The sequence below is a fragment of the Sorex araneus genome, chromosome 1 (assembly GCF_027595985.1).
Source record: "Sorex araneus isolate mSorAra2 chromosome 1, mSorAra2.pri, whole genome shotgun sequence".
In the NCBI taxonomy this organism is placed as follows: Eukaryota; Metazoa; Chordata; class Mammalia; order Eulipotyphla; family Soricidae; genus Sorex; species Sorex araneus.
Window position 1 is genome coordinate 167,199,356 of NC_073302.1, and position 10,397 is coordinate 167,209,752.

At 42.7% G+C, this 10,397-nt stretch overlaps 1 non-coding gene across 1 annotated transcript; it reads left to right on the top strand.

Moving 5' to 3' along the window:
* Positions 1–7,291: 7,291 nt before the first annotated feature.
* On the top strand, positions 7,292–7,428 carry LOC129400968 (small nucleolar RNA SNORA55). Its single transcript, XR_008628012.1, has one exon. It is a non-coding gene; the product is annotated as a small nucleolar RNA SNORA55 (small nucleolar RNA).
* Positions 7,429–10,397: the final 2,969 nt, after the last annotated feature.

The following is a 10,397-nucleotide window of genomic DNA, read 5'->3' on the forward strand; positions in this document are numbered from 1 at the left end:
ATATATTATCTATATAATATATAATGCCATTAAGCTTTGTGCCAGGAATCAGGAAGGAGAACATTATATATAATTATAAAGCTCTTAAAACCCTTGTTTGTTTTGGGACCACACCCAGCTGTGCTCAGGGCTTATTCCTGGATCTGTGCTCAGGAGTCTCTCCTGGCAGTCTCTCAGGAGATCATATGGAATGCCAGTGGTGGAACCCAGGTCGGCCACATATAAGACAAGTGCCTTTCCTGTTGTTGTACTATCACTGTGGTCCACTCCTAAAATCCTTGCAAATGTCTTGAGTGATAGGGGTGAGTGGATTACCTTTTGCTATTTTGTATAATGTTTGCATATTGCTATTTGTATAATGTTCCTTTCAATCATACCTGAGTTTATTCTAACGAAATTTCTTTTGGAGGATGGGACTGTTTGCCAGAGGACCTAACTACATGATTCAGAGGGTAGAACTTCCGGGGAAGGTTAGAAGTTACTTAACTGTTATGGGTCAGATATTTAATCAGCCATGCATACATAACAGAATCTCCATAAGCACACAATCAATGGAGTTCAGAGAGTCTACAAATCAATGAATTCACAGAAAGAGAGATACCTTTTAAGAGGTAAGGAAGCACCATGTCTCCCTGTCTTTGGTGTCTCATTCAGCTGTTTTCCAAGTTGTCTTCTTTATACAAAAACCAACAAAGAAACCAAAAGATAGCAAGCACACATTGAAGTGTTTTCAGAGTTCTGTGAATTAATCTGGAGATTTACCAAACCTGAAGAGGAGATTGAGAAATTCATATCTTGTTGGTTAAAAGCACATGGCCATCTTGGACTTACAATTGGAATCTGAAGTAGGGAACAGTAATTGGGACTGAGTTGTACTGTGTTAACAGGGCTCTTTAAGAATTTATTTAAGGGGCTAGAGCTATAATACAGCGGGTAGGATGCTTGCCCTGCACGTGTCTGACCTGGGTTTGATCCCCAGTATCCCATATGGTCCCCTGAGCACTGCCAGGAGGAATTCCTAAGTAAGTAACCCCTGAGCATCACTGGGTGTGACGCAAAAAGCAAAAAAAAAAAATTATTTAAATTATAGACTACTGAGTTACACAAAGTACTGGACAATTGCTTGGAATGGAAAACCCCACCCATTTGGTGTCAGAAGTGTTCTGTGGGTAAGATAAAAAAACAACAGTTTGCTTTTAGTTAATGTTCCTTTTGTTTTTATTTTATTTTATTTTAGGGTTTTGGGCCACACCCAGCTGAGCTTACTCCTGGCTCCATCTACGTTCACGGACTTGGGGGACTGGATGGGGTGACATAAACATGGGTCAACTGTGTGCAAAGCAAATGCCTTCCCCCTGTACTCTCTCTTCCTGGTCCCTTTGTGTCTCTTCTGCAAAGTAAGTATACAAAGTAGCCCTGTATCTCTCTTGAGAGATCATAACTTCTAAAAGCTTATGATCACATGATCATAAGTCATACAGGTTTTTTGTTTGTTTGTTTTCAGAAAATATACAGTTTTGGTGTTTTTTGGGTTTTGCTTTATTTGTTTGTTTGCTACGCCCAGCGGTGCTCAGAACCTACTCCTGGCTCTGTGCTCTACGATCACTCCTGATGAGGCTTGGGGATTCCTATACGTATCAACCATTAAACTCAGGTAGTCTTCATGCAAGGCAAGTGTCTTACTTGCTACTATCTCAACAGCCTAACTTAGATCTTCTTTGTCACTTTATTCTCTACCTTGGCTAGCAGAGGCATTAAGAGCATGCCTCCCCACCCCTGCCCCAAATACATGGACTGAATGAGTGCAAGTCACGTGTTACTTCACTGATCAAGACTACTCTTGAACCTCAACTGGTTAATGCCCAATCTGGTTAATGCTACAGATTGCCCAAGTTACCTGCAGGCGAAAAAGAACCAGTATATGTTGGGATATTGAGAGTGGTCATCCAGAATACATACCTTAGGAAAAAGTATGGATATTCAGGCTGGGTCATGATTGGTTGGTTCGCAAATAATACATGTTCCTTTTCATGTTGCTAAAGACTCCTTGCTTGGAAACGCAACACTTGTAATTCGATACGCAATGTTCTCAGAGTCTGAGGCCAAACCACCTCAAGCTGTGAATGCCTTGGCTCTGAAGAGCCAGTCAGGGTCAGGGCAGGGCAGTCCTTGGCCTGCTGCCTCTCCAGAATAAACCAAACATCTACAGGAAGTGGTTTCCGTGATTCAGAAGGTGGCACACTTCCTTTTGAGTCAGAACTGAATCATGACTGTCAGAGGCAAAAAGACCTATTTCTTTATCCCATACTTTTTCCCTATTCCTAATATAAATTTATCTCCCTCTGTCACATGATATATCCTGTTTAGCTTAACATGAGAGACCAGAAAGAGAGCCATGTAGAGCAAATTAACTATAAAGAGGCAAGCAGGGAGTGGGAAGCTCATAGACCAAAATGAAGCCAAGCAAGCATCACAATTTAATTAGGGATCCGTATTCTCAAAGCAGAGTGAAGAAAAAGTGATAGTCTATTTCACTGGGTCATTAAGGATGCTGCTTGTCTTGACTAGAATCTGACCCATCTCCAGTGGAAGTAGTTAGATTGCCATTACATAAACCATGTTGCTTTAAATGGTCCTGCTCCCCTCCACTCTTGCTGACCCCGGCTTACTCCCTGGCATGTCTGCTGGAAGGCTATTCTCATTTGTTGTCCCAAACATGGCCTTAGTTCAGCTGTGGGTGAAATGATCCTGTTCTGAATGTTCTGAATGCTGCTGGCAATGCTGCAAACTGTTTTGAGGCTTAAAGAAATACCCCATAGATATCAACAAGTCATAAAACAGACATTTTCCCCTCATCTTTTTCCAGTGAATACTTTCTTCTTCGATGTTAAAAGTTCTGAAAATATAAACATATTTATTCATATGTCAATCAAATGAACTCAGTTTTGCTTTGTGTTTGTTGCTTCCTATTGCAGTTTGCAATTGTTCCAATTGATTTCATGTTTCACAGCAAATTCAGGAGCTGGGGCCCAAAGTCCTTTATTTCTATCACTCTTGAAGGGTTGATAATCACAACATAATCAGAAATCTTATTGTTATGTTAGAATTCCACAGTTCCTTCTGTGGACTTTTCCAGTAGTTGAAAGGACAGAAGAGTCAAAGTGATCAGAGTCCAGCAAAATGGTGTAGAGCTGCCTAAACTTGACTAAGTCTCTTAACTTCCCTGAGTCTCTAAAGTAGAATATTCCATCTCTAAAGTAGAATTCAACTCAAGGATGACCTTACTATGGGAACTAAGTAAAGCTTTTACAAAATACCAATAGCTCACAATTGGGGTTTCACATAAGTCAGTGTAGTTTGCTTTACTTACATTACTTCTGCATGGAAGGTAAGCACAGGATTTGGGCAGAAGTGCCTGGGCATGTTAACTCCTGTCCTTCCCAAAGACAACAGTCACATCCCACTCCTGTAGCACTTTCATCAACAGCACCTGCGGCATGTAACACCAATAGCACCCTTAACGGGGGGGGGGGGGGGGGGGCGGTGGAGAAAGAAACCCAGCCAGGAAGCAGTTTTTGAACACCCAGCCAGCTCATATGGACACAATAGTAGTGCTGATGGATGGCAGCCAAGTGCTCAGGGAGTCCTCATCTGACACACTGACAGGAGCATCTAGAGGATAAGGCAAGGGAAAGCCATCAACACCACTCACACAGGCAGCTGCCGGAAAGGCCAGGTCAAACAGGGCAAGGGCTGTCAGACAGGTGGAAATGTGAACACACCATCATAAAAGCCCTTTAGGGGCCAGGGAGATGTTACAGAGGGTAAAGTATTTTTTTTACTTGCGGCTGCAGCCTAAACAATGGATTGAATCCTGACACCACATATGGTCCATATGGTTCCCTGAGTATTGCCAGGTGTGGCCCCTGAGCAGAATGCCAGGTGTGACCCCTGACTATAGAGCCAGGCCTGAGCACTGCAGAGTGTGTCTCTACTCAAAACAAAACAAACAAAAAAGCCTTCTGAAACATACATCCTTCCAGAGCCTTTTGACGCTTCCCACCACGTGCCATATGCAGAGAATGAAAGGTTCTAGTAGCGCTAGTGATCCAATGACGAGCCAGAATATCACTTTGTACTCACCTCTCTCAAATTCATCACATGGTAAATTTCAGTTGCTCATTTATTCGACTTTGAAACTGAACAAGGCAAGAACAACGTTAATTCTCCTTTAACCAATGTTTACCTGTATCTTGGTGTCTAACCACAAAGAAGTCATCAATGTGTGTTACCATAAAAAAAAATTATAAGAAACTCATGTAAAAATGACTAAAAGAGCTGGAGAGAGAGTACAGTGGGTAGGTGCTTGTTTTACACAGGGCGGACCAGGATTGAAATCCCAGCAAGGCGGATGGTCCGCTGAGCCCCTCCAGGCAATGATCCCTGGAGTTCAGAGTCAGGACTAAGCCCTGAGCATCCCTGGGTTTGGCCCCAACCCCCTCTGCACCACCACTCACCCCACCTCCACCAAGGAAAAATAAATAAATACAAGCTAAGAAAACTCAGGGCAGAAATAGTCCACCTCTGGCCAAGGGCTCCTGGGAAAACTTGCCAGATAAGCTGTTTTGAGGACAGGATCCTGAAGTCCAAATCCGTAATATGACAATACGGGAAGGAGGATGGGTACTGTCTTTAAAATTGCACTTGTTGCCAGTAATCCAGGCTCGATTTCTTTCTGGAGGTCTGGGCATTGTCGGTGGAGTGTTGACGCTGAGTGTGCTGGAGGCTTCTGTTTAAATAGCATCCAGAGGAGGATGACTCAGCAGTCGGGAGATGAGACCTCCTCTTTAAGTGACAAATCACGTTGCCCCAGGGTGTCTGGGTCAGTCTCTGATATGACACTTGACGGCTCCTTTCTTGCCAACTCATCTGCCAGGGTGCCAAGTCACTCGTTACTAAGTTAGAGAGAGAAATGATTTGTCAGTCACACTCATGCCCCAAAGTTAGAAGATTCATCTTTTAAAAAATGGACTGTTATCATCCATGGACTGTTATCAACTGGTTACTGAAATTTAGAGGCAGCTTTAGACTTTGTATTCTGTCTCCCTGGAATTCCTAATTATTTTCTGAATAAAATTAAATGTTTGAGCTCCTGGAAATTTGGGTCCTGCAGAAATTACCTACCCCCGACCCTCCCAGCACTTCAGAGTCTAACCTGGGAGGTGTTTTGTTGTTGTTTCTCTGCAGATATGCTGGCTAGTATTTGCTTCTTTCTCTTCGCCTCTGAGTAACAGGACAAAGCTTCAAGGAAGAGGTCTGGGAGGAAATCCTTTCTACAAGCTATTTCCTTAGAATTGCAGAATTGCATTATTAAAATTTACTGCACAATCATTTCACTACAGACATTAAAGAGGCAAAAAAGACCTATTTCTTTATAGCAGAGTTCTCTGGATTTTTTGTTTGATAAATGCTGGCCAGTTTTCCAGTAGGGATCCAAGAACAACTAAGATACAACAATCAAAAACTCTTCTCTGCTGCCGGAGCCCATAAATTCAATGTGTGAGTTAGACTACTTGTGCAGAATGCTAGAGAAGATTGCAAGTGTACATTTTTAAGCACTTTAAAGTGTAAGTGACTGATGTAAACATCTGGCTCAACTTGCAGATTACATTTTTGGAACTGCTGCCTCCAGTTAGAGAAAAATTCATGTACCAGCATCAGTCCTACTCTTCAGTCTTCTCCCACCTTACTGCTCCAAAAAGCTTTTCTGATGAGAATTTTCTTGGCCATCGCAGTGGAGTAAGGAGGAAGCAAGAATGGCTTCTGCATTTTGTGTTTCCTTAGAGCTGTTTTCAGTCAGTTCTGCACATACAAAGGTGCTTACTTACTATCAGCTTTTAAATTGAACTTGAAAGAGGCTCTGCCACTTGCCTCCAATTCATTCCACTCATGAATAATGGTGAATTGTGGCCTTTTTATTTGCCCTCCAGGGTCTATATTGTCAAGCTAATTATTATTTGCAATAATAAAAGCTCTTGACAGAAAGTAGTAATTCTACAAATCCCTTTTGGAATCCAGAGAAAAATGTTGTTTTACTTAAAAGAAATACTGAGTGGGGCTGGAGCTATAGCACAGCGGGAAGCGCCTTGCACACGGCCGACGAGGGTTCGATTCCCAGCATCCCATATGGTCCCCTGAGCACTGCCAGGGGTGATTCCTGAGTGCAGAGCCAGGAGTAACCCCTGAGCATCGCCAGGTGTGACCCAAAAAGGCAAAAAAAAAAAAGTGTAAAAGAAATACTGAGTAAGGTAAAGCAATAGGATACATTGTTAGACCTTGTGATTCTAATGTGCCTAAAAGTTTTGCTTCTACTTTAAAAAATGCTGGCATTCGCCCTGGGAGGGGAAAGGTTTTTTTCTCTCTCGGCCTTTCCTTTCGCCAGTGGCATCGTGACTGCCATCTTATAAGGCCCACTAAAGAGAGGTACAAGCTTGCAGTAATGGGATGTGCAGAAGATCTTGGGATGGGGTGGGGGCGTTACTGGTGCTGCTCTTGGCCCAGATGTGACCCCGAGCAGCTGCACACGAATGGCACCTCTATTCCTGAGCGACCACGATCCCGGAGGCCCACTAACTACCTTCAGCACCCAGCGGCTCCTTGCAGAAATGCCTTTAGACTGTGAACTAAGCTACGGCCCCGTGCCATCCTGGGAGGGAAAAGGTTTTTCTCTCTCGACCTTTCCTTTTGCTGGCGGCAGTGTGGCGACTGCCATCTTATAAGGCCCACTAAACAGAGGTACAAGCTTGCGGTGATGTGACTTCAGGCAGAAATTTCTCTAGACTTAATTACTAAAATTCCAGAAATCCAAAACCTCATATGCTCTTCATTCTCAGCAATGGAAAACAAATTATCAAATGATGCCTTTTCGGTAGGTCTGATTGTTGGGGGAAAATTCGAAATAATAATAGTGAGTTTTCTGTTGAAATGTTGAATGTAATCAAAGTAAAGAGAAAGTAAAGTGAAAATCATCAGCCACACAGGCAGGGGAGGGGGGTGGGATGGGAGGTATACTGGAGTTTTTGGTGGTGGAACATATGCACTGGTGAAGGGATGGATGTTTGCTCATTGTATGACTAAGACTTAAATCTGAAAGCTTTGTAACTTTTCACATAATGATTCAATAAAAATTTTAAAAAATTAAAAAAATTTTAAAATGTTGGCATTTTAAGTTCCTAGGAAATTCATTTTAGATTGCTTATAATTGATAACACTATTGAAAAACAAGACAAAGACACCCAAATCCTGGCCATTCCTTGATGCTTTGTGCTGGTGTGGGGACAGATGGTGCGACAGTACCAGCAGTGGATAACCAGACGGGACATTTCCATTTGTTTTGCTTGAGGCTGTCTCTACAACTCTGCCACGTTTAAAAAAAATGATATAAACCTATGTAATACCTGTGACTGGGGTGTGGCTAGCGGTAAAGCCTTGCATGTGGCAGGCCCTGATTTGAACCCCAGCAGCAAAGTCATTCGGGTGCACTTGGCAACATTCAGACCTGATGTGTGCAAGCCAGGCATTTTCCCCATTGCACTGTTCCTGGGTGGTTGTCAGAATGGAATCTTCTCTTTGGGGAGGACGTGTGTGAGAAGGGTTGGGGATCCACTTTGAGTCCAGTCTTAATCACTCTCGGATGTGGAACCAGAGAAGGGGTGTAAAGACGGAACTGGAAAGGAAAGTAGCAGAATCCTTTTAAAATGTGAATCAGAGCATTTCCTAAACTCTTCAAGTTCTACTGTAGCATGTATTTCACTTGCTCTAAGGAGCTGCATTCTTCCTTCTCCTGGGTTCCATGGGGGAGAAGAATGCCCAGGCACATTCCTGGGAAGATGGATTGCTTTATCTGATTGTTAAGTGTGTGACAGAAAAGAGGGCTTCAGTCTTCATCCCTTTAGGAGGGAGCAATCAGCAGGAAGCAAGCACTCTCCTTTACTCTGCCATCATTAGGTAAGCGAGACATTAAGAAATGATGCTTTCATTTTTCCTGCCAGATAGTGAGGTCAAGTGTTAGCAAGTTCACTTAGGAACCTAACGCAGAATCTAACATCTGCACGTCTACCAGTAAAGAAGTTTATTTGTTAACTTCTATCTTTTCTTCCCTCTCTCCTTCCCTCTCTCCTTCCCTCCTTTCCTCTTTTGCTCCCTTCCTTCTTCCCTTCCTTCTTTCCTCCCTTTCTCCCTCCCTTCCTCCCTCCCTCCCTTCCTTCCTTCTTCTTCTCTTTCTTTCTCTTCCTCCTTCCTTCTTCCCTCCTTCCCTTCCTTTTCTCCTTCCCTACTTAGCAGTTCTCAGGACTCAATCCTGATTCTCTGCTCAGAGATCAGTCCTCACGTGCTCAAGGGACCTGATGTGGTGCCAGGGAGACCACAAGATCTGGTTTCTCACTTCTATCAGTTATCTTACAAATCACACCATCACAGTTAGACCTCAAAACCCATCTCTATAAAGTGACTAACCACCTCACACCCACAAATTACAACCTGTTTCTAGCCTTTTTCTAGTTACCTTACCCAGTTTTATTTTTCTCCACATTCCTTATTACCACCACATGTGTCTATCCTATTAAAGCACCTGGCAAGAGAAAACACTTCATGTGTGTCTACAGTAATCCTGAAGCTGAACATACACATAGCTGCAGGGTAATGGTTTAAGAATGTTTTCTTTTTAAAAAAAAATTTTTTTTTTGACGGAGAGGGTGACACTTGGCGATGCTCAGGGGTTATTCTTGGCTCTGCATTCAGGAATTGCTCCTGGTGGTGCTTAGGGGAGATGCATATGGGATGCCAGGGATCAAACCTGGGTTGGCTGCATGCAAGGCAAACTCCCTACTTGCTGTACTATCGCTCTGGCTCCTACTGTTCTAAGAATTTTAAAGACATTAACTCATGGATATCTCAGCATAGCACTTAATATCAATAATAAGGTGGAAACTGTTATCATAAACACTTTATAGATAAAGAAACTGAGACACAGAAAGATTGTATAATCTGTCCAAGGTCAGAGCGCTCATAAGGACTGAAGCAGAGATTAGTTTTGCTTTGTTTTATTGTTTGGGGATCATATGTGGAAGCACTAAGGGCCTACTCCTGACAGTGTCTGGGGGCCCCTGGGGTGCTGGGGATCAAACCTGTCACTTCCACGTGCAAAGCAGAAGTTTGGCTTATTGAGCTTGGTCTAGCCATTGGGACAGAGATTTATAAAATTGTAACTCTGAGAAGAATGATAAACTGAAGCAGCACAGGGAACTTTTTTCACTCATGTTCCACCCACAGGGCATGGAATAGTGCCTGGCACTTAGTAAAATAAATTAACAAATAAGAGCTGCCAGGAGAGATAGCTCAAAGGGCGGGAACGTGTGCTTTGCAGGTGGGAGCCTCCATTTGATCCCTAGCCTTCAAGTTCACCTTGGCTATATTTGTACCCTCTTTCTATCTTCTGAGCAGTAATTAGATATTTTAATGAGTTCTCATTTCAAATTAGAGTGACAGTTTGCAAGCTATGTTCAAGTCTTATTGCTGGATTAGAAGTTGAACTAACACCTTCTGTGTTAATATCAAATAATGGAACTTTCCCAACTCTAAAAAAAAAACCTAAAACAAGTGGACAGAATCTTTTAAATGTTGAACTTTGACTTTTTCCAATGTGGAGATGTCTCTCTCTCTATTTCTCTCTCTCTCTCTCTCCACGCCTTCCCTTCCTCCCTTCTTACATTTCTCTAAGTAAATGTCTTTAAAACTATTTTGCTATGGAGCTGGAGAGCTAGTGCATCAGGTTAGGCACTTTCCTGGCTAGTGGCTGACCCCCAGTATTTCATCTGGTCCCCAAGCACTAGCAGGAATGACCCCAGAGCACAGAATAAGTCCTGAGCACCGCTGGGTGTGACCAAAGAGAAAGAGAAAGAGAGAGAGGGAGAGACAGAGAGAGAGAGTACAGCTATCTCTTCAGGGCTAAGGTGCATTCCTTACACACAGGGATTGGTTCCCAGCACCATATATATCAACCCTGAGCACTGCCAGAAGTTTATTTTTGACCACGGAGCCAGGAGTAAGTCCTGAACACTGCCAGGTATGACTCCCCTCAAAATATTTTTTAATTCTCTCTGCATGCATTTTTTTTTAAACAACAGCTGTGGCATTTTATCTACTAAGTCTAAAAGTGAGTGGATAAGTAACAAATACTAACAGGAAAAGATGGAAACACTCTTAATTAGAAAGCAGGAAACAGCCTTGTTTTGTTTATAAATGTAAGATCAAGGGAGTGTGATTTACAATGCCAACACTGAATATTCTTAGAAAATAAATGTTAAAATGTATAAATAGCCATGTAGATAGTGGTATCT